At 48.2% G+C, this 26,625-nt stretch overlaps 1 protein-coding gene across 2 annotated transcripts in view; it reads right to left on the bottom strand.

Annotated features, from left to right (window-relative positions):
* Window positions 1-26,625, bottom strand: part of LOC126521224 (plexin-B-like) — a 487,065-nt gene that overhangs the window by 324,822 nt on the left and 135,618 nt on the right. For both annotated transcript variants that reach the window (XM_055065821.2, XM_055065820.2), the window contains exon 3: window positions 10,292-10,339. The gene's annotated coding sequence lies outside the window, so the exon portion shown is untranslated. The remainder of the gene's footprint in view (window positions 1-10,291; window positions 10,340-26,625) is intronic.

Genomic DNA, 26,625 nt, shown 5'->3' with positions numbered 1-26,625 from the left:
CTAGTCAAAAAAGTATTCACGTCTCGGACACTAACACCCAACATCGATTCTTGCATTACGAGTGGGCGCTCAGCGTGCGAGGACATTTATGCAGACAGGGCGTAATTGCAGGCGTGAAGACAGCGACCGACAGAGCGGCTCCAAGAGCTCGCCTGCGAGCTAGCGAGAAAGACAGCGCACGCGAAAATGTCTATGCAGCCGTGCGCCAGACCACGCCTCCTGATGAATACGTGTGGCAGAGCGGACGCGCGAGCGCGCGTGCTGGAAACGCAAACTGAAACTGCACGTCATGCGAAATGTACGAGCGGTGCTTTTCCCCTACATCTCACACGCGTCCTGCTTCGTGCTGCTCACGAGGGAGAGGAGGCATTGGGTGGGGAGGAAAGAGCCACAGGAGTTCACGGAACGGCGGCAAAGCGGGCGCCATGGGAGCGGCAAGAAACGTCGAGAACGACACGAACGTCCATACATAATACATGGAGGATCGCGCGCTCGCGAGCTCGCTCGCAGTCGCGTCTATACAGATCACTGGCTGGAGCACGCACCTTTCATTGAGCGCGTGCAGCCCGGGTTTGTGTGTAGCAATGAACGTTTCGTCGGTGACATGGAAGAGCAAGAAAAAAAGAAAGATGGAAGGACGCAGTGAGCCCGCTGGTTTGTGGCGCTACGCGTCTAGCAAAGGGAATTGTGGTGGACCAGGGCATGTTTTTATATGTCGTTCAATGACAAGAGGAAAATAGGGGTGGAACTTTCCTCCGAGCCATAATTTCCGTGAGGGTGTGAGATCGTCTAGTAGAATATATATATATATATATATATATATATATATATATATATATATATATATATATATATATATATTTGCTCTTTTCGTCCAACAGAAACTTACTGCTCTCTACAGCGAAGTACAGAGGACCCGTGAGGCTGATGTGAACGGCGAGCTTTCAAAGGCAGCTTAAAACTTCAACAGAAAGAAAAAAAGTTAGGAGAAGGAGCGTGGGAGTTAAGAATAGAGGAAATATGAGGTTGAACACGTCGAGGGTGGGAGCGAAGAATCAAGTAAATCAGAGGTGTTGGAACACGCTATGGAGCCGAAGAAGCAGAAAAGAGCATGGATAGTGCCGGGTGGAGGTGGATGACGTAGAGGGGTGCGGGGAGTCTTTACGGAATGGGAGAACGTCCACGAAGCAGCAGAGTTGCATTTGTGAGCGCTGTTTCTCTTCTCTCTTTAGACAGGTGCTGCGCTTCCCACCTCGCTTCCAATCAATTCTCACGCAACACAGCGTCGCTTTCTGCGGTCTCTGCGCCGGCAGACGAGCTCACCGAGCCGGGTCGCAACCGAGACCGGCACTGTGCTAGCCGTGCGCGTTCTTTTCTCGTTGTTTCTCAATGCACACATCTGTTTGTCATACTGTGCGTGTGCGGAATCCCACGGCAGAGATTCTTTACGGTGGCTTGCTTTTACATGCCGCACCCGCAGCTGCGAGAAGCGACAAAGGTCGTCCTCAGATAGTGCTAGGGAGCTTCTTGGTCGCGCTGGATTCTGAAAAGAATAACTTTTCTATACAAGCGTTTGCTGAAGGCAACTTCAAACAACCAGTAAGCTCGTCTTATCACTTGGAAAGGCTTGCAGGCAGAATCGGAAGCAATGTTCATGAGACACAGTATGTGTAGGTCAATTTCAGGGCTCGGGCTGTAGTATTGCAGGACATATGCTGTAGAATTACATCAGGCAATGTAATCGGAACTAGCTTTGTAAAATTGGCAGAGAGAAATGTCGACTGTAATGCGTTTAGCATAGAATCAATGTAGCGACACGACGTATTACCGAATAAGGCGTGTACTGCAGCGTAATTCCTCTTTCACGTTTCCCTAGGAACACTCGGCGCCGTCCAGCGCAGCCGCCTGCGAAGGCTGCACGTGGCCTCCAAAATGCATGGCACGCGGGTGCGTGCGAACGCTGAGAAACGCGTCCTGCAGCAACCGGGCTCCCCTCTCGTGCCTCTTTCTCAACATGGTGTGCCATCTAGTGGTGCTGCCAAGAAGTCCGCACGCGTCCTCCGAGACGCAAAGTGTGGCGCGCAGGTGCGTGCGAACGCGGAGGATTGTTCCCTCCCTTGCCCCGTGGCCACTGGCAGATAGTCACTGAACCAAGTTGGCGAGAGGTTCAGTGAATAGCGGCACACACCCAGCACCTAGCGCACATTTGTGACACAGCCTGCTAAATCTTCGGATTGCTGTCCATGAGGAACGCTTGTGACGTGGGTTCGATTCCGTTCGGCGTAGGAGAAATTTAAGGCGCCGTTTTCGTCGTTGTAGAGTTTCACATTCCTACTGGCACATATCTAGTAGCCGCAGTTGGCGTCAAAGACGTTCATTGAAGAGCAGCACACACCTACTAGCACATACCCGGTGAACAAGGTTCGCATCAAAGAGGTTATTTGAAGACCAGTACAGACTAAGTGGCACACGCTAGTTTTAGCAATCTCAGTTAAACCTTTTTATACCCAGTGTTCCAAGTCGGCGTCAAATAGTTTGTAGTGGCCCGACTATTGCCTCCAAATCCGGCGAAGAAGAACAGGGCTCGCGTGTAGCGGCTGCGGCGTCGGCCACTCCTGACATTCTGGTGCGCCACGGCTGGCCGGCCTGAATAAACCGTGGCTACGGCGGCTACCTCTTCGTGCTGCCCTCCCACAGTTTCATTCAACAGCGGTACCTATCCAGTCCCTCACCTACAGTCACTCATGTGGGCATTACAGTAGTTTGTTGAAGACCGGCACATATAAACACATTGCCACGTACTCAGTGACCCAAGTTGGTCCGACGCTTTGTTACGAACTCTGTTCCCTCAGAACCGCAGCTAAATGTGGTGCCCATTAGATGATGGACTTCCCAGGGACCCAGGTAGGCGGAAAAACACGCACGAACGCACGCGCACGGCTGTTGGCCATTCGATAAGGCTGTTGGCCGGCTGTTGCTGGCTGGATGTTGGCCATTCCGATAAGAAAGGAGTAGGCATTTGAAAATGCTACTCCAAGCCATAGACGGACTAGAAGGGTGCAGTTACGTCGTTGAAGGTCGGGAGGAATACAGAGTTGTAAATTACGGTCTAGGGTATGAAGGAAGCTTGGCTGTAAAAAGTCAAGGGCACTTAGGTATCCCCACGTGGATGAATGTGAAAGCAGTACGACGTTTTCCCGATGACGACTCCTTTTACCAAACGTAATGATAATGTTTTCCCTTTGTCTTGTATGATTTCTTGCATCACTTGCCTTCGCCTTGTTCGCATACTTGCGTGGACGTCCAGGGGAGCCGGGCACATCTACTGACTAAGAAATCGAAGTCGAAGGTTCGTTCATCGGAGTGCAGGACAGAACCCACCGAAATCACCGCACCGACTGGATGCGCTGCGAGGCGTGGCATTATATATAGACCAGCCACCGGCGCGGTCTGTCTCTCTGACCACGCGCCTTTTTGTAGTGCCTCTGCAAAGGGAGGGGCAGTATGAGAATGCTTGGCATGATGAGCGGCATCGGAGCCAGCTGTGGAAGAAGACAACGAACGCGCGAGCAGTGACACGAGCGCGTTTCTGTGACCACGTGACTTTTTGTATCATCTCCGGCTACGCCACTGGATTTTCCACTTCATGGCCCATGCGACGGTTTTGCATTAAAAAAAATGCGGCCGAAGAACTTCTGCCCCGCAGACCTATACAAACGGGCTCGTTGCAAAGATTTCATCGCAGGAACGTTGCAGCGTAAAAGATAAAGCTGCTACTTGACTACACTGCCAAGAAGACTGCAAGCAAACATTGCAGGTAGTCGCATAGGCATCCGCCGCCAAACGGAAAACAAAGCTTGCTTTTGTTTTCGAAGGAATATACTGAAGCAGGGTTTGGGTACGGGCTAGTTGGTATTTCATTGCAAACACCACTTACAGTGCGTACATAGACAGGGACAAAAAGAACAACGAATACAAGTGCTGAAGAAGCCCAGAACTTTCGAAGGAACGCAGAACTAATAAGGATAATGCAGCATTACCCATGCTGTTAGTATTAAGAAATTATTATGGGATTTTATGTTCCGAAACCACTATCTGATTATGAGACACGCCATTGTGGGGGACGCCGGAAATTTATACCACTTAGGGTTCTTCACCGTTCACCTAAATCTAAGTACACGGGCGTTTTCGCATTTAGCCATGCTGTTTCTTCATTGCTTCGAAAACTTTTGTCGTTGTCGCGGTTCTGCTTATTTGCGATACTTTGCTTAGCAGACAGAGAATAGTAAGTAGGCTCTAACATTCGGTTGTTGCGAAATATTTGCTTAGTTTTGGATATTCTAAAATACCGAATATTTCTTTCAAGTGAAACCTTTACTAAGCACGTCGAGCCGAGTTTCGCCGTTGCCAGCAATTTGTCTTTCATTTGACCGCAGCTGCGCCGTAGCCTTGGCAACGCACCACCTAACTCGCCGCGCCGAGTTCCGCCGCCGCCGCCGGCGTGGCGCATGCGCTCTCCGCAGCCGGGTCACCACCTGAACGCGTGACTGGCCGCGCCTGGCTAAGAAAAGCGCCCGCTCGCCTAGTCAGCGCGAGCTTGGCCATGGATGCGAGCGAGGCCGGGCCGTCTTCTCTGAGCGTTGCGCGGGACCGGGAGGCTTTGAGCCGTCGTCGCCAAGCGGCGTCTCACCACCCCGCGGATATCGTCTGGCGAGCTGCCTCACTGGATAGGGTTCGGAATGCAACAGGCGTCGCACCGTCGAGATCAATATCGCGACCACGTTCGCTCCCTGTCCGTTTGTGCTTCAACGCTTCGCATGTTCACGGCGTCTCTTTGCTTGTGCTTTCCCTGTGGCACAACAGGCATCGCACCGTTGAACAATGCGTGTCTACCCAAGCCTAATCACAGTCATGTCAACCAGCGACCTAGGCACCGTCGCCATACCTGCTTTACCGATGGTAACTTAAGTATAATAATTGCAGCTAAATTAAAGGTTAACCAAGTGAAACCAAGTATTAACCAGGCTGAAACAAGCTTTCGCTTTGCATACCCATGCAGGGTTAGCTGAGCTAAACCGCAGCCAATTTTTAGAACACGAATACGAATAGTTAGTGCGTAGTATTCGATTCGTATTCAGAACTTAGAATGTTCGCCCTCCCCTAACCTTAAATGCGAATTATTCTCTTGCCTAGTCGGAGCCAAGCTCTAACGCGAGGCAGGTGAAGGTCACAGAGTTTGTCGCCGATGCGTGCGTAACCCCGTACACCTGCTCGCTGGCCTCTTTTGGCTCGGCGCCTCCCTGCTCCACCAAGATCCACGCGCATACATGCGCTCTACCCTCTTGACACCTCCTCTCCTTGTTCCCCTCGCCGGTACGGGTATGCGCGCCGTAAATTCACGTGAATCGGTTGCGCTAGCTGCGCTATGTTGCGCGCAGGCATATAGGGAGTTATGGCGCAGGCTTCTATATATATGTATACTTGCAGATACAAGGGACACTCGGAAGTATCAAGCGAAAGAGGAGCGGAAGAGTGCAAAGGCTTTGCGGAGACTGCAGAAGTATGCGGTGCCAACCGAAATGGAAAGGCAGAAGGCGAAGCGACGGGCCGACTAGATACGTGCGGCCGTGGAGCGCGAGAAAGAAGAGAAGCGACGCGCGGGCCAAGAACAGCGGCACGTCGAGCCAAAGCGGCGCCGATTGGAGTACTGCCAGTTGCGGGATGCGGAAGTGTACTTTCAAAAGCACTTTGTTAAAGACGAATTTAGTGCGGCGAGTAGCGTGTGCGATCGCATCTGGTTCCGATCGTATGTCGTCAGGGCGTGGCGGCCCGCGCAAGTGGCGGTTCTCGAGTGAGCGTTTCCCGGAAAGTACGTTAGTTCGTTCGGGCTTTGCGCCACGTGCAGGAGAGAAATGCTCCACATTGACTTAGTTAACCATCGACGACGGTATCTGTTGTAATATTTTTATGCGTCAAATATTTTACGAGGCCACAGATCGAAATGACTTAGTTACCCAATCATGTGCTTAAAGGACCGCGCGTCGGGTAACGCATGTAAAGGCGAGAACCTTTCTGGAAGAAAGAGCAGGCTTCGTCGTCAGATGCGAACAAGCCTTGAGACAGAGACACAATGCGTCAGCTCATCTTCAAATTTTAAGGCGAAAGCTTTATATACCCAATGAAGCGAAAAATCCCCCGCCCATTGTTATCATCAGATGGCACCAAAACCCACGTGGTGAAGTGATGACGTCACGTCACGAATTCCTACGGTGAACAGCACCGGCATCGTACGAATGGCGGCGTCCATACCCAAAATTGGATTAAGGTCGATTAAAGTGGATTAAAGGGGATTAAGGTAGAATTCTGGTGTCAAGTGATAACTTAGAAAAGGAATTATAAATCACGTACGCGCAAAGTGCTTCGAGCGGCGAGTCGCGCGGTGATATTGTGTGCATTCGCGGGCTTCTTTCAAACTCTGAAGAACAGTTTTATGTAGCGTGTACTGAGCAAGAGAAAGCTGAGTTTCTCATGCTGCTCTGCAATTTTCTCATTGACACTTCTCATCTAATTATAATAATTGTGAAGTTGAATAATTAAGATTTTTTATCTAATGAGGCGGAATGCAAAAAAAACATCATCTGAGTATCTACAAGCGACGTCAAACAGCATTGCCTTAGTTCGATCCAGCTACGTGGCATTTGCACATTTTTAAAGTTTGGATCGGGTTACGTGAAACACCCTGTCACTGTTTTCACTGTTTCCACTGTCACTGCTGTTTTCAATGCTTTGAGATTACACATTCCTGAACAAAAACGCACTCGCTAACTGAATTATCGGCACACATTGTGAGAGCGAAATCAAGGCTTATTCTGGGCGCAATGATACCTGCATCTCGCCACTTGACGAGATTTAAAGACAATACATACGAACTTGTAGTACAGGTATGACACACTGGCTTGTAATAATAAGGTTAGATATATGCTAGACAGTTGCTTTTACTCGTACTTTTTTTATTTTCTTTCTCAGTTCTCGGTTTCCAAGCAGCGCAGTTTGACGAGGCTTGCGCACTGCGGTCACAACCACGCCCTGAATTAGAAGCAGCGCGTGAAGCGAGAGGTCGGAATGCGGAGACAAAAAAAAACAAACAAAAGGGGGCAGAGAGTTCCATTAGGGCGTCGAGGGCGAGCGAGCTGCGTGTCTGCGTTCCGGACCGACTCCCCGACAAACTAATTAGCTCGGCTGGGCGCGACCCACTCAATGCGATGGCCGGGCACGAAGTTCGGTCAGCCGAACGCATGCCCGCTGTCTATACTGTATCACTGATACCGCGCAACGGTGTGAACGCTGGTACACGCGCTATGGTAGTAACCGACGCGCAGCAGAAAATAGTGCCGACTTACAAAAGCGCTCACGTTTGAAAGCCACACAGCGTGGTGGAGAGAGAGCCCGTAAGCATCCTGCGTAAAGTCGCGCAGCACTCTTGAAACTGCGAGAAATGCTATGTGGCAGTAACGAGTGCGCATTAACACGTAGTACGGCTTGACAAGGCTTGATGTTCACACAAAGAAAGTGGCTTGGTGCCTCACTGCGTTACTGCAAAAGCTTGTGGGGATAGAAACGTTGCGGTACACTTATGGTTAATCATTGACAAGCAGAAGACAACATTTGTGTGTTTAATAAGCGATATCATGCTCACACATGATACCCATACAAAAAAATGTTTGTAATTTACTAAGAAAAAATTAGGGACCACAACCTAGTTCTTGCTACTATAAGGCATTTACGCGACCAGAGCCAGGGTAACGTCGGTAGTTCTGAACAAAAAAGAAATAAACGAAAAAGACGTAATGTCAATATCAACCGCCCCAGAATTCCATACTACTTTTCTAATGCGTAAATTCATTCCCTACGCACACTAAACACATTACCCGCTAAACAGCAGCTACAGTGCATATGATTCGCATGCATACTCTGAATATTGGTGCTCACTACACAGAAACGCATATTTAAGCACTTCTCTGTTATGTGGCACTTTGCGCATTGTCGTGTGCTCGCAGAACTCGAGAGAAAACTGCAAGACCGACGCCAAAGAGCACAGTTTAGCGGTAAGCGAACTCCGTTCATCAGCAGACGCCACCCTTGTAGCTGCAACAGTATTGCATGCTATTAGTGATGCGGAGCACGCATGACTCAACGAGTGGTGGTTGACGCCAACGCAGCGACATCACCCGTGTCTAAAGAAAGGGTTATGGCGGTGCGAGCGTCACTGACCCGGCGGCTCCGCTCCCAGATGTGGCCTCGGCAGCGTTCCCTTTGATGTCGACGAGACGTAAGCTGGTCGCGAAGGCCACGTGTTAGTAATTACCCGGAGCATATTGACTGCCAGCGCAGCTCTAAACCATGCCGTTGCCCGAAAAGGAAGCCCTGACCTCGCCGTCTCAATGCTGCCGCCAGCGTAATGGTGTTCGCGTCTTCCGTTTCTGCAGGGTGCTTTCGCTGTACGCAAGTAATATCGACCTGGCTTTGAACATTGTAGCTAGCCATCCCCTCTCGCAGACTTCGGCGATTAGCAGAGGATTTGTGTGCTGTGCCGAGTTCACGAAAGAGAAAGTCAAGATAAAACAATATTGCTCTTCATAGAGGGAGCCCCACTAATAGATACAGAATCAGTGATTCATCATTGGACACCCACAGTTTCAAAGAGTGGCTACATGCGTGGCGAGAGCTTAGATAAAGTTCTTCGTTCTGCCACTACTGTCTATATATACATTTGCAGTCTTTCCGACATTGTTTCGTCAGCAACAGCGTGCAGAAGTGATAGTATTCGGAAAGTGTTGTTTCATGTGGTCTTAATGATTTCACAGCTTCCACTGCCGTGTTCTCAGCAGGAGAGACTGTTTTTTGGGAGGCAATAATACCGATCTTATTTCAACTTCAGATAGTTGGTGACGTAAAGAATTTATACTCAATCTATTTCTGCTCCTTGCACATCAGCATGCAGGTCTTGTTAAGATTTATCGACTATTGCGGATGAAAAAGCAAAACAAACAAAAGTGAAACACATACAAAAATTCAGCGCCAGTTTGCTGCTTGCACGAGAAAAGAAGTGTAAGGTGTACAGCGTGTAAACAGGGGCCGTATAACGTAAAATTATTCTAATATGATTTTATTCCAATCTCCTGACGTCAAATTTGCGTAAGCGCCGACGCAAGCATCGGGCCGTCACCCGTAGGGTTGTCTGAACAAACCAATCAAATGCTCCCCTCGTTCATAGGAGGTCACTTTTGTTTGCTGGAAAAACGAATAACATTGCCTGCACTGTGCGGCTTGTCTTATATAATTGGCTCAGAAGAGGCGAGGAGCATGCTCAAGTGGAGAAGGATTCGATGGGGCCGAGCCGCTGCACTGAATATTGATAACCGGATGAAGAGGGTGGTGCCGGCGTCTGTGATTGGTCCGCTTTCTCTTACTTAGCTTGCGCTGGCTCGTCGACAATCGCGGCGGCATGCAACGGAAGCTTAAGAATGACGCTAAAACGGATCCTCAGTAAAGAAGGGTTAGCAGAACGAGGTCCTAAACGTGCCGAAAGTTCTCGAAAACGTTACACGGCCACGCAAAAAGTTTTATTACACGCAAATAAACCCATGCTCTCCGGTAGGGGCGAATAGCCAGTGCCGGAGCGATCGGCGGCAGCCATCTTTTATTCCTTTCGGAACGGGGCAGCCTGCGGCTATTCGCAAGAAAATTCAGTTTTGTTCGGCATATTAATGCATCCTTAACGCGTACGCGTCACTTGGACGCGGTAAGTTGTGGTTTTGTGACGTCGCGTGAGAGGCAGGTGAAGTGGGTGCAGCCCGAAAACTTTTGAACAATAGCCGAGAGCTAATGGCAAAAAGGCGTCGAATCAGAAATAACTATTTTTGTTTTTTTCGGTCAAGTTATGCATAATCACTGTGTACACGTCATATCAGATGGGGAGCTATCGCGGTTTTCATGACGTCGCGTGATAGACAGGTGAAGTGGGGGTGGTCCAAAGATGTTTTTGACCAATCGCGATGGGCTGTTTGCAGAATTGGAATAGAAAAGTTTGGAATAGTTTTACGTTGTAGCGCCCCAGCTTGCGGACGACACAGGCGCATCATGCCGAAATTATGTCCTTTGAGTTATTTTCATTATATCAGCCGTTCCTCGCACTGCTAGAATTGATTCAAATATCATTTCTTTGCAGCGGTGAGATGTCAGAGTGAGTACATGTGGGCTTTTAATATTTTAAATGGCAGACTTTACTCACGTTGTAGTTAAGCAGACTTCACAGTACTTCTCTCGTCAGTCAGACGATCTGGAAACAAGGTAACGGGTTGAAGTGAGTGCTCATCATCACTGTTATCGTTATTTGGTTTGGCAACATATATACATTTGAAAGAAAAGACAAGGAAAGCAAGGAGCAGGCTGGCAACTGCCACCTGAAGGGGCACGGCGCCTACCTACTACTCATAAAGAAGGGCACAGACACATCTGCAATAAGTAAGTTTAAATAATACCTTTCATAAAATCAGGCAGTGCAACTTACCATTTTTTCTTGATTCAGTGAGAACAAAAGGTTTACACTAACATGGACACTTTAAATGATCAACTGTGGTAAAACAAGAGACGTCTCTGGCGCCACCGACACCTCCAAAGAAATCTTTTGATTGACCATTGACCTTGTTTGGCATTCCTCCAGCGGCCAAGATATCAAAACACACGTTTTGTGAACATTTTCTGAAGAGTTGCATTGAAGTACTCCACTATGATGGCAAAAGTTGTATTGTATCACCACTGTCAGAAGTGTCAAGGGTGTGACCAAATTACAAGGTAAGGCTTGATTAAGCATTTCGATGTTGTTCGTAAGATAAAGCTCTTTCGTCATGTATGTCCGCACAAGTGAACACGATAAACCTTCTTATCATTTGAAGAAAACTATAATTCAGTGCAAAGCTCCTAACAAACTACTAAGCCTTCTTCGATCAGTAGCGTTCTCCTATACAGTGCAAACGGGTGGTTAGCGTTTAGAAGTTTCTCTTAATAGAATGAGGCTAGAAATAAGATGGCGAAGCAATAAGTCAAATTGTATCGCATGAATTAAATCCGCTGTGTTTAAAATTCAATAAACAGTAGTCCAGTATGAACAAGGCTGCATGCATGAACGGCCTTTTTGCTTATTTATTTGCAAGTGATAAATGCCCTGCTCTCTTGTGTTGTAAGTACTCAAACACTCCTGCATGCCCTATAAATAATCACTCTAACTTTTCAAAGTCAGGCAAGATCTCCCGTTTGAAGTGCTGTTATTCCAGCAATAACCAAATTATAGGAAACAAAGCACTCTCGCGATAGTGTAACACGCCGTCGAACCACTTTCAACATCCCTCAAAGTGCATAAAGATCGAATAGTCGCGTCGCGGCCTAACCACAGGGCACGCTATGCCGGGCTACGTAGGTGTCAGCGGTATAATCGATCGAAGTCCGCTCAGCATTCTCCTCCAGTGGGTCCACCAAGAAAGTTGTACAAAGCATAATGGACGCAGCTGTGTCGACAGCGCTGCTTCCGTCTCCAGCCAGCAGACGAGGATTGTTTTCCCATTAGGCTGTCATCTAAACACCGCCCAGCGTCGTCATTTTGCGAGGCTAGCCTACGACGATACTTCATCATCGTCCGGCGAAACGTCGCTCGACGGGAACGAGTTGGACTATCCGCGCATCCACTGGAGCTGGCCTCTGGAAGCGCATGCGCGAAGGTCTGAGATCTTAGAGTAGCATTTATGCGTGCAGGCCATTGTCAAATGCATGCAGCGTGGCAGAAACTGCGATCGGTGTTTGTTCCACATGGGGCGAACTCTGTAAGATGTTCATACAAAGTAAGTTTTGTAAGTGGCTGAAGCAATAATACATTAAAAGCGTAATTGCGCATTATATGATCTCGTGGAAATATTATAAACAGTTTGGATGCTTATGAAGCTTTCCATTTGTAAGTAAATAACGTATCAATATATACAAATCGTTGCAAGTATATTGACGACTATCTACCAACAGTACGTGAACTTGTGATGTATAGATTAGCCACGCGCATTCAATGAGATCTGCATAATTTACATGAATAGCGCATGTAAATCCCTCCATTCCGTTTAGTGCCAGAGCACGAGAGGGACCAACGCCATTTTTCGTGAACAAGCCTCGGGCTACCAACCACCCGTAGAAGTTTTCAACGTCTCATGAGTCTTTATCCCAACCGGCCATCGGACTTGCTCAACTAGAATCATGGACCACATTAACACTCTTAAATTTTATGCGGGAGGCAGGGCTTCATAATCACGAGTAGCAAGTTTCTTTTTTTTAACGTCTAAGGGCTAAGTAAAGTGAAACAAAGTCGCTGGTTCAATCCCAGCCGCTCAGGCAGCAATCCGATGGGGGCGGAATGCCGACGCCACGTGGAACAAGGACGAAGAGGAAGGGGGAATACAACAGCAGAACCCTCTGAAGCGGGGCGCCTCGCTGAGAGATGGCAAGCCGCCCTCCTCAGCGAGGCACCCGAAGACCAGGAGTGGGCCGTCCAGCGGGCCAGGGCCGTTGCCGAGGATCTCGAAAGATTTTCTTCGGGCGATGGACCCCTGGCAGCCTAGCCCCGGGCACCAACATCAACAACCGTTGGACAAATAAAGTTTATTCCTATCCTATCCTCGGAATGCAAAAACGCTCGTGACCATCCCAGGCACTCAAAATTAATCAGCAGCCCACCACTTCGGCCTGCCTCACAATCAGGATGTGGTTTTGGCGTACGTCAAACACCAGAACTGAATTTTTCATTTTTAGCCTAAAGCAAAAAATAATTTAACTCCACACATCTTCGCGTAAAACTGTACAGACCCAATGTTCACCGGCAAAATAAATTTTCGTAAGGGATGACTGTGACTCCATAAACAAGTGTGATTTGCGAGTCACTTTGCTCATGAACGGCTTTGAGAATTAGACCTCTGATAATCTTAGGCTAGTTATAGCTGCCCGAACACTGAACGGTCCAGACTACACCCCTGTTGTGCCTCTCGTATAGAGAACTGATATACATAGGCGCTCTTTTGTGCGTCTCAAAATCAAGGGGCTTTAAAGGTTTCCTTTAATGCCGTTCATGCACCACTTCATTCGAGGACACCCCGTTCTAGTTGTTCCCTTGCTGCACCGGCGAGGGGCCCCTCAAATATCTTCTTTGCCTAAGTTGGTGGCACTCGACGCCTGGAAGCGACACTTCGGCTTCTTTTCAATCTTAATCTGGCTTCAGAAGCGCTCCCACCGAAGTGGGCTACTCGACGAAAAAAGTTTTCCGCCCACAAGCCCCCGATTTTTTCTCGTGGCGGGCCAGCACTGCTTGAAAGACCATGAAAGAAAAAGAAATTGTGGGCAGTGAAGGCGTGTGTGTGAGAGAAAGAGGGAGTGCTGCAAGAATTGCAGAGCGTTGGTGCTGCTTAGGGTATCCGCGATCCATCACGCCGTGTAAATGGGCTGTTTTTCGCCGCTACTGGCTTGCCTCACCAGAAGTGGATCTAAGTTATGCAAGAAACTTTTAAAGATAGGCCTTCCTTATTATTCATTGTTCCTTCTTCGCGAGACACGAAGTCGGGGTTTGGAACTTTTCCTACGCTGGTTAGTGAGATGTGCAAGTTCGCATGGTTTTCGGACTGTGGGCATGCTTCCGTAAAGCCAACTGCGCTCTGTCATAATAAAATGAATTAATAAAATGCAATAAATACATCAGATGTCGAGGCACAAAAAAAAAGACAAATGTTGGATTCTTTCGTCGTCGCCATTGTGTGCTGTTTTTCTAGAAAAGCGCAAGATCTTAGGCCTACACCCAGAAATCGGAAAAACAATAATGAATGGCAGCGACTTGAGATCATTCAAAATCTGATTTTTCCCATTGCGTAGAAGTCAGTTCTGTTTATTTTTTCTGCTCAGTTACAAATATCACCATAAATATCTCATTGTGGTTCAAAAGTCGTTTCATCAATCAAATTCGAGACGTCTTATTTGACGGTTTCTATATGTCAGTCGCTAGGAGTCATCTCCTTGACTGAGGGATTGGCACCGAGGCGTTCACTGTGGACTGTGCCAATAATATTATTTTGGTCATGTTTTAATTTTCGCTCAGTGCTTTGCATTTTGAGATATTTTCTTTGCGCCTGACAGAGTGCAGTTTAGCAAGGCAAAACTGGCACGCCTGATGACCTGTACTTACGAGAAAACTTCTGGTGTTTCAGAACTCATTCTATCAAGCGCGCAAGTTGTTTTGCATTGGCCTGCGTAGCCCTCGATTATCAATAAGCACAGGCTCCGCCAGTGAAGCAGGATAATTCAGCAGATAGCTAAACGAAGTCGGCCCATTAAGGCCGAGCTGTAGTAATGCCCACCACACCCGTTGTCTGCGGCGAAGGCAAAAGGTGCAAAGATCGGCAACATGCTAGCATGATAGCTAATGTTACGAGTGAATACTTCTTCACGTCGAACAAACCGATGTTCTTGAAGAAGGCGCAAGTCCAGACCGGAATGTACCATCAGCACTAATTCAAAATATAGTGGCTCAGCATACCTGGAAATTCGCTTACTTTGTGCACGAAAATGGAAGTCTACAATCTTTTTTTTTTTCAATTTTCCATGCTCACACGAGTCATGAGGAGCACTTGCACAAGCCTCAAATATAGAATAGTTATTTCTTTCGGGTGGGGGTGGCAACGTTTTCACCGGCTAGGTAGAACTGTATTCGATTATTAAAGTAATTTGTGCTCACTGGGCGTTCAGCGTAATCAGCAAGATGTTGTTGTGAAGAGCCTAGACGATCAATAAATACGCTCCTTGGCGGTTAGTCAGCTCGGCTAAGTGAGGCGACATGGTTGACGCTTATCCACACGGTAGTCAAAATGGCAACACTCCCGTTACGCCACGCTCTCTAGATTTCGAGGCCCAATAAAGAAGAAAAGGTGATGGGCAGGATAGGAAAGAAAATAGAAGGCAGGTTTAGGGGAAGTGTGCCCTAGCCTATTTCGAGAGGTAATGGGGGATGTGGGAGGCCATGATTTTGTCCTGGAGTGCCACTTTGCATATATGCTTATTCCTTCGTGAGAGGCTTAAGGGAAAGTTGAGCAATAAGACGTCCCTGCAGCATTACTGCTTCTTTGGTGACAAGCTTATTACCATTCGCATACCAATGTCAATTAGGGAATCATCCGCACCAAAATCCCTTCCCCTTTTATATGCAAGCTTATAAGACGTGTTGCTACAGGTATTCTGATGGGCTCCTATCCTTTTCCTATGGTGATTTCTTTATTGAGAAATACCGCAAAGCAACATATTTGATACTGACGTTACTCGTATACATGATCTTGAAAGTCTACGAAAGTGATACTACAAAAAAGGTCCATCGACCGATAGTTATTAAATTCTGCCCTAAGCAGAAGCCACTGACACTGAATTGTTAAGTTTTGCCGCAATACCATTCATGCTGCAATGCAATTAGCACGGTAAACAGAAAAACTTGGAGTTTAAGACATTTTAGCGTAATTTCTATGCACTCGGCAATGATGAAGTCATCACACAGGAGGCCCGTTTGCTATCTGTGAAACGTAATATTTAGCTGAAAAGCTTAAAATGTTGGTAAAATTGAGGGAGAGTGCTGTAAATTGGCAGTTGCCGTAATGCATTGAAGAGGTAGCTATTAGAAGAGGGGCGCGAAGGAACACACACGCGAAGATAGGACGAGTGCCCGTCCTGCCTCCTTCGCGTCTCTGCATGTGCTAATTCGCGGTCCTGTTCGAATGGCTATGCATCACCAAGCAGCCCAACAAGAAGTGGTCCTATGGCTGAATAGATAGCTATCAGGCTAGCACAATCAGCATCGACACAAGGACCTCGACGACGACATATGAATAAATGGTGTGATGAGATTTAAAATTTTCACTCGGTAACATGGGGTCCATTGACTACAGTAGAAGAATAATTGGGGTTTATTGCACTCTACGCCACTGTAAGAGCTTTTGATTACTCCTATATTTTTCGGTTCATGCTCTTCTTTCCTTTAGTGCTTTATTTTTTATATGTGTGTCGAGCTAAAGCTTTGGATAGCGGAAGCCAAGCTCGCCATATTTTCGCAAGTAATAAACATGACCAATCTTTGACAAGTTTTTCTCTCGCTGAGAACAAATATTCTAATGACGCAGGTGATTACTCTAGTGAGAAAAGGCTACAGTAAAGTTAGTGAGCGCGGGTTGCGCGCAAGCGTATCCGTGCTATTGCCTTTTTGTGTCTTTTGATATAGCACTGTTCTTTCTAGCTCCGGTTTATTTCTGTGAAAACCTAAGTTCATCCGCTGGTCCTCGCTCCCGGCTCGGTCGTGATGGAAGTGGACGACCCTGCACGTCTGCCGGTGACGGCGGCGTCAGCGGCGGCCGCCTCCAGAAAGCGGATCGGTCAGCAGAGCGACACCGACAGCGAGGACACCCATGTCTACTCTCAGCAGTGAGGACACTTCCGATGACGACTTCATCATCATCATCATCATCATCAGCCTGGTTACGCCCACTGCAGGGCAAAGGCCTCTCCCATACTTCTCCAATTGCCCCGGTCATGTGCTAATTGTGGCCATGTTGACCCTCCAAACTTCCTAATCTCATCTGCCCACCTAACTTTCTGTCGCCCCCTGCTACGCTTCCCTTCCCTCGGAATCCAGTCCGTAACCCTTAATGACCATCGGTTATCTTCCCTCCTCATTACATGTCCTGCCCATGCCCATTTCTTTTTCTTGATTTCAACTAAGATGTCATTAACGCGCGTTTGTTCCCTCACCCAATCTGCTCTTTTCTTATCCCTTAATGTTACACCTATCATTCTTCTTTCCATAGCCCGTTGCGTCGTCCTCAATTTAAGTAGAACCCTTTTCGTAAGCCTCCAGGTTTCTGCCCCGTACGTGAGTACTGGTAAGACACAGCTGTTATAAACTTTTCTCTTGAGGGATAATGGCAACCTGCTGTTCATGATCTCAGAATGCCTGCCAAACGCACCCCAGCCCATTCTTATTCTTCTGATTATTTCACTCTCATGATCCGGATCAGCAGTCACTACCTGTCCTAAGTAGATGTATTCCCTTACCACTTCCAGTGCCTCGCTACCTATCGTAAACTGCTGTTCCCTTCCGAGACTGTTAAACATTACTTTAGTTTTCTGCAGATTAATTTTTAGTCCCACCCTTCTGCTCTGCCTCTCCAGGTCAGTGAGCATGCATTGCAGTTGGTCCCCTGAGTTACTAAGCAAGGCAATATCATCAGCGAAGCGCAAGTTACTAAGGTATTCTCCATTTACTCTTATCCCCAATTCTTCCCAATCCAGGTCTCTGAATACCTCCTGTAAACATGCTGTGAATAGCATTGGAGAGATCGTATCTCCCTGCCTGACGCCTTTCTTTATAGGGATTTTGTTGCTTTCTTTATGGAGGACTACAGTGGCTGTGGAGCCGCTATAGATATCTTTCAGTATTTTTACGTACGGCTCGTCTACACCCTGATTCCGCAATGCCTCCATGACTGCCGAGGTTTCGACTGAATCAAACGCTTTCTCATAATCAATGAAAGCTACATATAGTGGTTGGTTATATTCCGCACATTTCTCTATCACCTGATTGATAGTGTGAATATGATCTATTGTTGAGTAGCCTTTACGGAATCCTGCCTGGTCCTTTGGTTGACGGAAGTCTAAGGTGTTCCTGATTCTATTTGCAATTACCTTAGTAAATACTTTGTAGGCAACGGACAGTAAGCTGATCGGTCTATAATTTTTCAAGTCTTTGGCGTCCCCTTTCTTATGGATTACGATTATGTTAGCGTTCTTCCAAGATTCCGGTACGCTCGAGGTCATGAGGCATTGTGTATACAGGGTGGCCAGTTTTTCTAGAACAATCTGCCCACCGTCCTTCAACAAATCTGCTGTTACCTGATCCTCCCCAGCTGCCTTCCCCCTTTGCATAGCTCCCAAGGCTTTCCTTACTTCTTCCGGCGTTACTTGTGGGATTTCGAATTCCTCTAGACTATTCTCTCTGCTATTATCATCGTGGGTTCCACTCGTACTGTATAAATCTCTATAGAACTCCTCAGCCACCTGAACTATCTCATCCATATTAGTAATGATATTGCCGGCTTTGTCTCTTAACGCATACATCTGATTCTTGCCAATTCCTAGTTTCTTCTTCTCTGCTTTTAGGCTTCCTCCGTTCCTGAGAGCTTGTTCAATTCTATCCATATTATACTTCCTTATGTCAGCTGTCTTACGCTTGTTGATTAACTTCGAAAGTTCTGCCAGTTCTATTCTGGCTGTAGGGTTAGAGGCTTTCATACCTTGGCGTTTCTTGATCAGATCTTTCGTCTCCTGCGACAGCTTACTGGTATCCTGTCTAACAGAGTTACCGCCGACTTCTATTGCACATTCCTTAATGATGCCCACAAGATTGTCGTTCATTGCTTCAACACTAATTTCCTCTTCCTGAGTTAAAGCCGAATACCTGTTCTGTAGCTTGATCTGGAAGTCCTCTATTTTCCCTCTTACCGCTAACTCATTGATCGGCTTCTTATGTACCAGTTTCTTCCGTTCCCTCCTCAAGTCTAGGCTAATTCGAGTTCTTACCATCCTGTGGTCACTGCAGCGCACCTTACCAAGCACGTCCACATCTTGTATGATGCCAGGGTTAGCGCAGAGTATGAAGTCTATTTCATTTCTAGTCTCGCCGTTCGGGCTTCTCCACGTCCACTTTCGGCTATCCCGCTTGCGGAAGAAGGTATTCATTATCCGCATATTATTCTGTTCCGCAAACTCTACTAGTAACTCTCCCCTGCTATTCCTAGTGCCTATGCCGTATTCCCCCACTGCCTTGTCTCCAGCCTGCTTCTTGCCTACTTTGGCATTGAAATCGCCCATCAGTATAGTGTATTTTGTTTTCACTCTACCCATCGCCGATTCCACGTCTTCATAGAAGCTTTCGACTTCCTGGTCATCATGACTGGATGTAGGGGCGTAGACCTGTACAACCTTCATTTTGTACCTCTTATTAAGTTTCAGAACAAGACATGCCACCCTCTCGTTAATGCTATAGAATTCCTGTATGTTACCAGCTATATTCTTATTAATCAGGAATCCGACTCCTAGTTCTCGTCTCTCCGCTAAGCCCCGGTAGCACAGGACGTGCCCGCTTCTGAGCACTGTATATGCTTCTTTTGGCCTCCTAACTTCACTGAGCCCTATTATATCCCATTTACTGCCCTCTAATTCTTCCAGTAGCACTGCTAGACTCGCCTCACTAGATAACGTTCTAGCGTTAAACGTTGCCAGGTTCATATTCCAATGGCGGCCTGTCCAATGGCGGCCTGTGGCGGACAGGCCGCCATGACGACTTCAAGCTTGTGCAGAGCCGCAGAGCGAAGAGAAGGAACACCAGGGCGTCCTCATCGTCAAGCACGCAAACAGTGAGACAGACGCAGAGGCCGGACGCCAATACCGTCATATTTGTGCTCCTGCTTCTCACCGTCAGCATGAAGCTACTTAACAGGCAATCTGTGTCGGTGCCATTGGAAGCCCTGGTGCCAAATGAAATATCGGACATTCGAGTGAACACCCCAAAAAATCTACTGGGGGTTGATGTCCAGCATGCGGCTGCTTCGACCACTCTACGCAGCGTAACGGACCTCGACGGCATTCAGGTGCGCTCTTACATCCCTCTGGGACCTGACGTAGTCACCGGCGTTATCTACGACGTAGACGTCGCCATCCTTAATAACGATTTGCCGATTGTTATCAAGCCAGCCAATGATGAGGTCATCGTTGATGTTAAGCGGCTAGGCAGTTCACGCTGCGTGAAAATAGCATTCAAGGGTAAATATATAGCCTCGCATGTGAAGGTGGGACACTTCAGACATGCAGTGCGGCCTTTCATTGCAAAACCTCTTCAGTGCCGCAAATGCATGAAACTTGGACACGTCAGCAGTGTCTGCGAAAATCAGGCAGCACACCCCCGCTGCGGAGAGCCCCACGCTGCAGGTAAATGTGGCGCGACTGTAATGAACTGTTCAAACTGCGGAGAATCACATGAAGCTTCATCGAAGAAATGCCCACATATTAAGAAGGACATGGCCATCTTGAAAGAGATGGCGAGAGATCATTCATCTCATCGCGAAGCCGCCGATAAAATCAGGAAGCGACGTTCACGTCGCCGACGCTCCTCAAGGAAGGCTCCTCAAGGAAGGCGCATGCCACTTCCTACAACACCACCTCCTCCTCCACCTCCCAGGCCAGACAATGTGGAAAGGACCGCGAAGAGCAAGTCCACTGAGAAGACCACATGTGCCGAATCTTGGCCGGCTCTACCGAAATGACAACATTCACCAACAGAATCACAGCAAACTTTCGCTGGACAACCCACGACGTGTACTGTCGGCGATTTGTGCGACCAAGACAGGCAGGTGGCTGATATGCTGCAATCGCTAATTAATACAATGAGCATTATACTGAACAAGCTGCAAACACCAGCAGCTCGAAGCGCTCTGCAAATACTGGATGCACTAAATGCAGTGCTTGCTAGCATCGTTTAAGCATCATGGCTCGATCAATAGTCCCCTTCCGCACTGAGCTTAAAAGTGCGTCGATCTTTCAGTGGAATGCCAGGGGTCTAAGGAACCGTATATCAGACTTTCGCCAATTCATTTTTACAAATCGCTTCCCCGTACTGGTCATTTGCGAACCAAATACATCAACTCCACTCAGACTGTCCGGTTATGAATCTTTCGTCTCGTCCACATGCGGTGCGAGAACGAAAGTGATAATCTACATCCGCACGGACTTAACATATGTCGCTAACGCGGTAGAGCCTCATGACGACAACCAATATGTCCGTCTAAATGTCCAAACGAAGAATGTGTCATTTACACTAATTGGAGCCTACATCTCCCCAGCGGGTCACTTTGACGGAGAACAACTTAAGAAAATATTACTAGTGAACAATAACCCCTGGGTTATCACAGGCGACTTCAACGCGCATCACCAGCTATGGGGAAGCGCTAAAATTGACTCCAATGACGGCAGCCCTACATTTCTGCGAGGCACGACCTATAGTAGCTGCTCGGACTTAACTTTGGTGTCACGGCGCTTTGCCTCGAGCGCCCAATGGTTTACGGACCTAGAAACACATGGAAGTGACCATATTCCAACATACATAAAGATTAGAGGAGTAGAGCAACGCTCCTCTACTGTCTTGTGTACAGTTGATTGGTCAAAGTTTAAGAAGAATATGGCTGACACATGTCGGGAAGGCCTTTCACACACTATCGAAGAAGCAATCGCAGAGACATTGAAAACATCCATCTGCTCGCTTACAAGGTCAGCAAGGCGAACAGACTTGGACATGGAACTGGAGAGGCTGCGTGCGGCACGCCGACAGGCGGAGAGGACGTATCGGCGCACGAAGTCCGTCTTGGATCTGAGGGCTTAACGACGCATACAAAAGAAAGTCCAGCGTCGCATGGATAAATTGGAAGATAAGCGATGGAAAATTTTCTATCAGTCGCTTGATTCCCGAAAATCGCTCTCGCACGTATAGAGAAAGGTTAGGGGTCTTCGCTCATCTCCGCATCAAAAGAAGCACTTTGCTGCTCTGGTCCCCCACCAGCTCCGCTTGGAACTTGAAGTGGCTGAAGAGTTCTGTGTGCGGGTTGCTGGGTCCGTGGCCATCAATACTGACGCAGCATTAAATGACATCCCTGAGGCACGTGTACAAGAAATGAACCTGCTATATTCACTCGAAGAACTCGATGCTGCGTTGGCGACCTGCAGGCGTTCTTCGACACCAGGACCTGATGGCATCACGTATGCTACCCTATGCCACCTTGGACGTGACGCACGTAATGAGCTGCTCAACTACTACAATGGGTCTTGGCAGAACGGCGCCGTTCCTAAAAAATGGAAATCGAGCCGCTTGATCCCCATTCTGAAACCTGGAAAGTCTCCGCTTGAGCTCTCATCATATCTTCCGATTGCGCTTTCGAGCTGCGTCGCCAAAGTGATGGAAAGAATAATTCTTGTTCGCTTGGAATGGTACCTAGAACGATTCAACATCTATCCGGACGCCATGAGAGGCTTTCGCCGAGGTCGCTCGTCCATCGACAACGTCCTTGACATCGTAACCTGGGTCCAAAATCAAAAGAGCCTCAAGCGCCTATCTGCAGCACTTTTTCTAGATATAAAAGGAGCATATGACAACGTCTCCCATGAGGCCATGCTGAACTCACTTGAGTCTGTTGGAGTTGGTGGCTGGATATATCAATGGATTCGGGACTATTTAACTGAGAGGCGCTTTTTCTTAGAGACCGAAGACGGCCCAACTTCAGACCATTACACCTGCCGTGGTGTGCCGCAGGGTGGAGTGTTGACCCCTATTTTGTTCAGCCTCGTTCTGGTAGGACTAGTGGAGTACCTACCACAGACAGTTCATATCTCAATATGCGCCGACGACATTTGCATTTGGGCTTCTGCATTGACTCGCCCTCAGCTAAGAGCCAGGCTTCAGCGGGTGGCAACCATGACGGCGTCTTATCTTCGAGAACAAGGCCTCAGTGTGTCTACTGAAAAGTGCGCATTACTTGGTTTTACGCGCAAACAAATGTCATTGTATCCTGTTTCCATCAATGGTCAAGCTGTATCCTATGTTAAGACGCATCGCTTTCTGGGCGTCATCATTGACCGCAACCTCTCGTGGAGCCCTCACTGCGTCTATCTGAAGAACGCCCTCTGGGTCTTGAGGGTATACTAAAGAATAAATAAATAAATAAAAGAAGTTAGTCGCCATTGCTCAGGTCTTCAAATTTCTTTGCGGGAAAAACTGGGGTACACCAGTCCATTCTATGTGGCAGCTGTACAAGGTTTTGTTTCTCGGACTCCTACGTTACAGCCTACCAGTGTTGTCAAATGCATGCAAGACGAACTTTCGCGCCTTGGAGAGCATACAAGGTCAAGCCCTACGCACGTGTTTAGGGCTGCCTCGGTGCACCTCAACAGCAGCAACAATCGCCATCGCGGGAGATCATATAATCCAGACACATGTAACTGTCGACTCTCTCAGAGCACAGATTCGCCATCTGTCAAGGATCCCCGACCATCATTTGGCCTCGCTACCAGCCGAGAGACCTCAAGCGGCCTTTTCACGAGTGACCAGCGCTCATCAAGAGTGCATACCGGCATCTTTTACACCAGCGGCGAAGCCTTCCTCTCCCCTGTGGTGCCTGCGACAGCCTCAAGTGAATTTTGCTATTCCTGGAATTACAAAAAAGTCCAATCATCCAGCGCCGGCTCCGAAGCAACTTACGCTCCTATTACTACACCAGACGTATCATGACCACATTGATATATATACCGATGGTTCGACCTCACCTACCAGCTCAACTGCCGCATTCGTCGTTCCAGCCAAGAACGTTACAGTTAAATTCAAATTGTTGTACACGACTACATCTACATCGGCATAACTTGCAGCTCTCCATGCCGCTATGATGTACATCACCGAAGAGCCAACAGAGAAATTGGTCGTATTTTGTGACTCTAAGGCAGCCCTTGACAGCATCAAGTCTGCATTACGTCACAGAAGCTACGAGCAGATGATATCTGACATCAGGGAAGTGCACCACCATGCTCTGGAAAGAGGACACCACATTATATTTCAATGGATCCCTGCTCACTGTAGCATTGTCGGCAACAACTTAGCTCACAAAGCTGCCCGGTGTGCCCACGAAGATACCAAGACGCGTCCAACATTTTTGGCGAGGTCGGACGCTGCCAGAGAACTTCGGCTACTTGCACGCAAGAACTCACAAGATCTCTGGATTTCAACGTAAACTGGACCCCACGCTACGGCTACAACTGCCATCTAGCCTTTCCCGCGGCGAAACAACCTTGTTGTGTCGCTTCTGGCTGGGAGTGGCGTTCACGAACGCCTACTCCTACCGTATGGGAATGGCCGAGAGCCCGATGTGCGACTCCTGTGGGTGCGAGGAGACCATCGAGCACCTATTGTGTACCTGCGCTCGCTACTATGTTCAACGCCTCTCTCTGCTGGCAACTTTACGCCGACTGGACTCGAGACCGTTCACCGAGTCAAAGATACTCGGACCGTGGCCACACCCGTCACTGGCTCGAAAAGCGATTCGTGCACTAGTGCAGTACTTGAAGTGCACGGGCTTAAGAGACCGTTTATAGTGTCCTTGTGTATGGTGTCCCTCCCACACGTAGTCAGTGCTTACTCTCTCCCTTTCTCCCTCTTTCTATTCCCCTTTCGCCTACCCCCACTGTAGCGTAGCAAACCGGTGCTGTTCTGATTGACCTCCCTGCCTTTCCTATCCTTGTTTTCTCTCTCTCTCTTGTGTATTGCGCGTACAATATTTTAAAGAATGCTTTGATTGTGTGTAAGTGCAGTGGCTTTTTCAAGGCTTATTTTTCAGGCGGAGCTTCTATTGCCTCACTCATGTCGACGGCGGTTGGTGTTGCCGTACGAAAAAATTCAAGCCGCATGAGAATAAAAATTACTTGTCGGGCTGCGGATTCGAACCACGAAGCTAACCGATTCAGCCACTGCTGGTTTATCATACGCACGCTTTAAAGCGGGGTTTTATATGTATGAAGAAGTAGACGAAGCACAAGGCGTGAGCCAATCATACGCGTCCCCTCCCTCCGGAGGAGGAAAAGGGTGTGATCGCGTGTTCGCTCGCCTTGGGCGCCCGCCGTTTCCCGTCAGTTGAGGCCGGCAGTCAGATGGGGAGCACGCGTTTGGTATGTTCTGTCGAAGAGCAGGCTGCGTTGAAGGAACCGCAGCGGGCTTGGGGCGTGCGTCGTGAGTTCGGCCGATAAAACGGGCGACGTTTGATGAACGCCGCCGGGAACTCGCTCGAGAAAGGGCTTATCGTCGACGTGTCGACATCGCCGTGAGGAAGCGCGAAGTCGAGGCGTTACGACAACGAACAGCTGCGGATCCCGAGCTTAGCTTGCACCCCTCTTCACACTATTGGACAGGCGGTCAATTTTTTTAATTTTCTATGCTTTCTCTTCGTTTATTCAATTTTAATAAAGTGTAAAGTGCCATTAGAAAGATGATAGGGCACTATAAGGAAACGCACAGTCCTGATTATTTCAAGCAATTTGGTAATGTACTATTCACACTTTTATTTTCCCCCTTTTCTCCTTCGTTCTCTTTAGAGACTCCTGGGCACGACAAGCACGCGCCTTTTGCCGGACTTGTTCATCTCGTGCCCCGCGCTTGCAGACAACTTCGGGGTAGGTCGACTCGCATTCGGCCTGCCGCCGCTTGCGTCACTGATCCGTCTTTCTCGCACGGCGATTGGCCTCTCGATCACGAGACGAACCCGGTACGTCCATAGCGCACACGGAACCCGTGGCAATTGCCAGAGGAGGTCAACTCAGAGTGCCTCTGCCTATCCTCCTCCTCCGCGACGCTTCCCCTCCTTTCTCCTTCGCCACCTATACTTTCCTCTAGGTTGATTTGCATCGCCGCACGCGCAGCGCGCCTCTCTGTATTTTCACTGGCGCTCACTTCCCCCGCGGGGACACACATAATCTCATCAATTTCACAGACAGGGTATCTGCGCGTGCGCGTAGAAGGAAGCGGGGGGGGGGGGGGGGGGGCAAACACATTTTGAGTATCAGCGTTACGCGGTTCTTTAAGTTAATAATGACATGAGCAGGTACGGAAATAAGAAATCAATGCTAGCCAACCAGTGTCTGCGAAAAAAATAAGACCGCGACGGATAGATCTTCGCATAGGACTTCGCTGAGTTGTCCCGTGTGGGAAGCGCAGCGCGTATTTGGGTCTGGAGTCTGCTGCACAGGCTACGGACAACGCTTTCGCAGACAGAAAAGAGCACGCTTCTTGCCCTCACAGTAAATGATAGGGGAAGGTGGACGGGGCTTGGTTGTACGTCGCGTAACGATTCCCGGCGCGCCGCTGTGCTTGACGGCCGTTGCGCGACCACGGCGAGTAGTTCGCGAACAGATGTTGTGCGGGACCGCTTGGGGCGTGCCTCAAGCTTGCTCACGCGATTTCACAGAGGTGGCGCCGTATCAAGTGGTCCTCTTTGTGGAAGTGTAGTCTCTCCCTCTTCGGTATTTGCTTTGTTGTTTTCAGTCTGCAAGGATTATGGTTCCTGGCCAGCTCATTTTGTTTCCCGCCGCTATAGTATTCAATATTTTTGTAGTGTGTTCTGTAGCTTGCTCCTTGGCACACTGAAACTCAATTCTTTTCTTTTTCGGCTTTAAGAGTTCTGCAAATTATCTGGCACTGGCGAACGCTGACATTGATTCCTCAGATGCCTCAACTTTTCTTTATTTCTTAAATATGTTTTTCAGATCATGCTATTCAATCCTAGTCACGTGTTGTTTTCTAGTATTTAACGTTAGTAAGGTACCGTAGGTAAATCATTGATTGGGTAATGTAACTATCACCCACAGGAGTCACGAAGGCGGCGGATTAGTTTTGATAGACTGGAGGTATTTCACGTGTACCTGAATATAAGG

Source organism: Dermacentor andersoni, chromosome 6, assembly GCF_023375885.2.
Source record: "Dermacentor andersoni chromosome 6, qqDerAnde1_hic_scaffold, whole genome shotgun sequence".
NCBI lineage: Eukaryota > Metazoa > Arthropoda > Arachnida > Ixodida > Ixodidae > Dermacentor > Dermacentor andersoni.
This window is presented reverse-complemented; position numbering and strand designations above follow the sequence as displayed.